The sequence below is a fragment of the Pseudorasbora parva genome, chromosome 2 (genome assembly GCF_024679245.1).
Source record: "Pseudorasbora parva isolate DD20220531a chromosome 2, ASM2467924v1, whole genome shotgun sequence".
In the NCBI taxonomy this organism is placed as follows: domain Eukaryota; kingdom Metazoa; phylum Chordata; class Actinopteri; order Cypriniformes; family Gobionidae; genus Pseudorasbora; species Pseudorasbora parva.
Window position 1 is genome coordinate 49,638,617 of NC_090173.1, and position 6,758 is coordinate 49,645,374.

Below are 6,758 nucleotides of genomic sequence, written 5' to 3' on the forward strand. Positions count from 1 at the left end.
AAACTCACCATTAACAGCTCAATCCGAGGGGCGGATAAACGGCTGTCTGTCAAACTCCCTCTGCACGCGATAGGATATCGCTACACCAACCAGAGCAACGAAGGTGAAGCAGAGCTCGCTGACTGATTAAACATTCGCCGTATCCGGTCGGCAAAACTCTTAACACATCTTCCCTTTTTAAGAATGACTTCAGTGTCGTTCTTTGTTCTTTTCTCAGAGAAAAGCTTAACTCAAGTCTTCCAGAGTCACGGCCAAAGCTGATTCGAAAGACCGCCGTTCGCCAGCGTCTGTGTTTACTAGAAGCACGCAAACCAGTGTTGCCAACTATTTTCCAAGGAAAGTAGCTAAAGCCTGCCCAAAAAAAATCGCTAAATGTCGCTAGATGACGTCATGCGTTAATTAGCATATTAGTGACGTCATCACGCCGTCCTTGCGTTCAGTCTGCCTGACGTTTTTTCTCTCCTAATCCGTGCTCATTTACTATATTTTACAATAATATAATACAGCCGACTGTCCAATAAATGTTTTCATTTCCTATACATTTTTGTCATACAATATATGATATAGTGAATTACAAAAAAAATTATATGTGTAAAATCTGAATTGAGAAACTGAATGAACTAAAGCTCTGTACAGTGAGTAATATAAGTGATAAGCACAAGAGATGGAACTCATCATAACTAATTTATTCAAATATAAAACAAAAGAAGCAGATAACATTAAGTGAGAAATCGATGGCAACCTTGTGTGCTCATGTGTAGCTCGCTCATTCACGTCTGTCAGCTGCTGTCTGTAGGCGCGAGCAGCTCCCCTCAGCCATTCACTGAACAGGGCAGACGCAGAGAGAGGTGTGTGTGACGGCAGAGGGGAAAAAAGACCTCGCGCTCGCAGGACAGTACTGGCGACATTTGTAAACTAAAGCAGCTGAAGTTTGTCCAAAAAGTCACTAGATTTGTCGCTAGTCGCTTTTTTGAAAATAAGTCACTAGAGGGGTCTGAAAAGCCGACAGAGCGACAAAGTCGCCAAGTTGGCAACACTGACGCAAACGCAACTCTGCCGTCATTATGTTAAGCCCCGCCCACCGACTCTATACACTATGTGATTGGCCCGACCAGAGTTTGGTTTTTACAGCTCAGAAGTGTATTGAGAGTTGCTAGACGGCACTCGTGGCAGATTAGATTTGCTCAGTAGCGCGGGAAGGGGGGTGCTGCGGGGGCTGCCGCCCCCCTCGTTATAGCATCAGCCCCCCTGGTGGGGGGCTGTGGACTAAAATTGTATTGTATTTAAAACATGAAATGAAATAAAATAAATTAAAATAGACTGACATAACATACTGTGTTTTAATGGGATTAAAATAATGGGCCGTGGATAAGATATAAACTAATTAATAATTATTTTAATAATTCCTTAGGAAGTGCTTTCGTCACCATCATCACCTCGCTCACTCTTGTTTGGTCATGGTTAGCAATAAGCAGCAGAAACGTATTTGTAGACTTTTTTTGAGTTACGTTACTACTAACACGGTTAAGAAAAGTAAATTTGGGAAATCTTCTAAAAAAAAAAGTATGTAAACAACGACGCTGACCTTGACACTGAAACAAACTCTGTTCAGACATCCGCGAGGTTTGTGAGCTGGACGTTAACATGTAAGTTAGCCTACTCTGATAGCTCTACTCTACCAGTCTTCTGAAGTCGGGACACATGATATTTTACAAACGTGATTATGAATCATTATTTCTCCAAATATGCGCACATGAGGGACTAAAAGCCCTGGCAGATGCTGGATATTGTATGTAGCCTATGAACACAAATAAAAAGAATGCTTTATGAGTGATGATTAACGTGTGTCTGTGTATGGTCCATTGGCGTCGGAACCATTGTGTGTCGTGAGGACAAGACTCACCCACTTTTAAAGACCAATGATATTGGACACTTTCACTTTTATCGTCACTAATTCAACACGTCTGTTTACCTACCCCTACCGAGAAAAACGTATTAGGTGTTTGACTCTTTTTTTCCACTTTTCTATTATTTTTTAAATTTTTATTGAAAATAAATGCCTTTCTGATCTGTGATGTGAAAAGGGAGTAGCGTGAGTTCTGCAAAAGGCAGGGCAAATAACTCAAACAAATAACAAATAGTATATTTGTATCTAACGTTACTCCAGCAAAAACAAATTCTGAGACCACCCACAGTTTTGCTTCCGACACCCATGGTATGATCGCGTTTTAACAAGTAATTAATTTTAAACAACAATAATCTGGGGCGGTGGGTCCGTCTGTGCTCTTTGACGGTAAAGGGGGGTTCTACTACAACACCTGTCTGGTCGCCACCGACAACATAATGACGTCACACATTTTCCGGCCCAACTTTCAGCCCCCCCGGAATTAAACGGCTTCCAGCGTGCCTTGATTTGCTACCGCTAGGGTGCGTCTAGATTTCTAGGCTAGTACAACCCAGTTTTTCTAAATCCTTTTTCTAAATCATTTACATAGATAGGCCTATCGGGGTAAGCACATATATCTGTGCAGCTTTTAGTGGGCAAGAATAATTGGAATGTTGGAGTGGAAAAAGAAGTGAGGGCGAATGAGTTATTGACGTAATTTGTGTTATTATAACTGCTGCTAAAGGAAATTCAAATTCAAATTGAAAACGAAAGTTTCTAAGCAGTTGCACACATCTAAATGCTTTTTGGCATTCAGAATAGGCCCAGATAGATTACAGCCTAATATGGATACCTTCACTGAATTGCCAATTTCACATGTATTTGGTGTATTTTCAAAATACAAAATACTGTATTTGTATTTAAATACATTTTTCCACACAGTATTTTGTATTTGTATTTAAATACATTTTTCCACACAGTATTTTGTATTTGTATTTTAAATACATTTCCATGTATTTATGCCCATCTCTGTTCGTTTAACACGATGACAGATGGAGGCCCTGTCCCAAATGGGACCCTAATGTAACGGTTGCACTGGTACAGGGGTGAAATTTGTCATCCTGTCCTCTAGAGTGCAACAAAGGAAGGAAATGTTTTTAATTTTACGTGTAGCATAGAGGAGAGGCATGGCAATGGAGTATGGCCCTGTCTCAAATGGCACCCTAAACCCTCACAGTCTTCCTCTGAGTCCGCACTTTCACGACGTAATGCCGCTTTTACTGCCAGGTAGAAGTCCTCTGCGTTGCTTGCAAACTTGCGGGCTCAGCTGAAGTGCACGACGAGGGCGCATAGCTACCGCAAACGGGGTGCTCACGAGCACACTTCTTTAAGCTTCAACGACGAATGGGACACCCTACGGTCCTGTGGACTTAAAGGTGCACTATGTAGTATTTTTGCAGTAAAATCCAAAAACCACTAGGCCGGTGATATATATTTTGTTCAGTTGATTACCTACAATATCCCAGATGTTTCCAACTATTTGTAAATTGTGAGAAAATTGCTATTTTAACTAAGGACCAGGACGTTTCAGCATAGCGTTTGAGGAAGTCGCCTGTCAATTGCGCCATATCTGCGCTACCCTCGGTTTCGGTTTTATTTGGCAGGAGCGCTTTACTCTTAGCAGTGTGAACAACTGAACACAGAGTAACGTCATAACATCATTTTCAACACACTTAAAGGGATCTAATACGATAAACAGAGCTGCATTACCTCATAATCATAACCAGAAGAGCGGATCTGTGCAGGCGCCCAGTGAATGTGTCCCGTCTCGTCATAATAAAAGTCCCAGTGTTCGCGAGGCGTGTGTTTGTACAACAATCGCTCTAGCAGCCGTGCTCAGCTCCACAAAACTCGGTCCTGCTCTGCTTCACACTACAGTAACGTTAATAACAGCATCCATGAACCTGATTTCTGCCCGAGTCCTATTTTCCACCAGCTGTGAGGTGAAGACCACATGTCCCAAGATACTGCGCTCACACTTGGCGTCATCAAACTACGCCTTTATTTAGAATAGGCGCCCTCTAGTGGATGGAAAGTTGCATAGTGCACCTTTAACAGACACGTGCACGCAATGGCCATTGTAACTCCACAAGACCGAAAGTGCACATGAAGTGTGCCATTTGGGACAGGGCCAGAGAAACGATGGTTCATTGCCTGTTGATCACGCCTCTTGTGGTCTGATTCATTGAAGGACTATCCAATTGTGAACAGAGTTATTTGAATAATGCCAATGCAGACTCCTCAGACCAATGTTCAATTTTAAATTGAGCTCGGTCTGGTGATAGCCAGACAACGTCAGTCGTGCAATACCGACGAAACGCTGCTATTTTCATCCGGATTGCAGTTCAACTTTGTTTAGCCTTCCTAGGGATGGGGGACTTAGAGATCAATGGTTAACATTTATTTTTAACTCGGTCCCTCATCATTTTTACCCAAATATCGCTCTCTGTGCTGCACATTTCACGGAAGAACGCTCACAATCGTCACAAGTTCAATGCAGGATTCGCACAACGGCTTGTCCTGGAAGATGGAGCAGTTCCAAGTAAAATAGAAGCTGTTAACTATGGAAGCCTATGTGTAGCATTATTCAATTTACAATGCAATATATAAAATGGCAATGCAATATGTAAAATAGCGATGTATTTCAGTATTTAAATTTACATTTTCCATACACTGGACTGAAATCTGGGGACAGTAACAGATTCTGCTAAATGGTAAAAATGTACACCAGGTGGATTTTGAAAGATTATGTGCATTTCAGTTATTTTGGCTGGAGCTGATATGGATCTGGTTTCGCTGCTTTAAATTGACATCAACACATTCATCTAAATCATATTATAGTCTAATCATCACTTAAGTAATATTTTATGGTGGTGAAATTACAAAATGCACCTTTTGAGAAATAAATTGGAAATTCATTAATGTCATTAATATTAAATTGTCCTTCCATTTTCACTTCAAAATTTTGGGCAGTCTGGACTTTCCTTAATTGCCTCCCCTGATGAGCCGCCAAACTTAGGAGTGTCTTATTAAAGGGTTACTTCAGCGATTAGCATATGGCTTTGTATCAGCAGACACCCTGGTGTATATTCAAATGATTGTGCTTTCCCCTCTAATATCCCCTAATATCACAAGACTAATAACGTAAGTCTTTTAACTTCTCAAATTAATTTCTATGAAAGTTAAGCTTCCAAAGGCATGAACTGAAAACGCTCCAGACCGAACTCGCATTGTGAATGTATGCCGCGAGTGTAGTCGCGATTACCTCAGCTCTCATCACGAGAGCTCATCAGCTCATTTATCTGACTCCTGCAGTTAGTGCTCAGTGCTGTGACACTCGCGCGGTGACTCACTCGTTATATTGAACAGACACGTTCAGTTTTTAATTGTAGTGTCTTCTCCAACTCAGTCACAGTAATCCAGTAGGTGGCTTTGGGAATGGCCTCACAGGGCAGCGAAACATTCTGGGAATTGTAGTCTTTCATCCCCATGAGACAAAAATACATTTTCTGTCTTTTCTCAGTCTAGAAGGCACCAAATTCTAAAATAATTTCACATTTCTACTACAATAATGACCCAGTTTAAATACAGATTCATCTTCCCAGCGCTGAAGTACCCCTTTAAGGATAAGGAAAATGTTTAATTCAATACAAGTAACCCTTTACGGAATTGCTTGAAATGATCTTACTAAGTTTGTCCTGCAAATTAGTTATAGACTTTCAAATCAATTCTCAATAAGGGATTACTGGTTTACGAGCGCATAAGAATGACTGATCAGGGCTAAGAGTGAAAGTGGATATACCCCTTATGCATTCATGATTATTTATATATATATGAAATAAAAGCTTCTAACCCCCTTAGAATTTTTTTTTAAATTACATTTTTAATAGACACATTTATAGTATAACCTTTAGTTAGGCCTACATATTATTTTGTTTAGTTGTCTAATGTTGGGGTCATTAGAATCATGGGAGACCAATAAAAAAAAATCCATATTATCCAGAAATAATCTTAAAATAATGTATAATATAATTGGCATCTAGCCTATACTATTGTTAGCATTGTTTCTACGATTACAATAGTGAATTCCTCTCGGGTCATCTCAATGGCAAAAGATGTCCCAATCACCCTGAATTCCCCCTATACAGTAGGGGAAAAAAAGTATTTTGTCAGCCACTTGTGCAAGTTCTCCCACCTAAAAAGATGAGAGAGGCCTGTAATTTTCATCATAGGTACACGTCAACTATGTCTGATTTTTCAAGAATTTATTTGCAAATTATGGTGGAATGTATTTATGGTGGAGTACTTGGTCAATAACAAAAGTTTATTTCAATACTTTGTTATGTACCTTTTGTTGGCAATGACAGAGGTCAAACGTTTTCTGTAAGTCGCCACAAGGTTTTAACACACTGTTGCTGGTAGTTCAGCCCATTCCTCCATTTATATCTCCTCTAGAGCGGTGACATTTTGGGGCTGTCACTGGGCAACACAAATTTTCAACGATTTTCTATGGGGTTGAGATCTGGAGACTCTAGAGCCCTATTCGGACTGGATTAGTTTAACATGGGGACATGGGGGTAAAGTCATTTTACCTCAGGACGTCTGTAATATTAATGGCCAATTCGCACGGGATAAGACATCTCAGTAAAACTAGCAGAAGTGGGAGGAGTAACTCGCTTTACGCACCTCCTTGACGTCATGTGCGTATGACGTTACCGTTATAACGTGAGCAAACACACAACCTGAGCGCCAGTCTGAACTCCGTCTCCAATATATATGTGTTTTAATAAACAGTTAGGTCCAGTCTAACGAT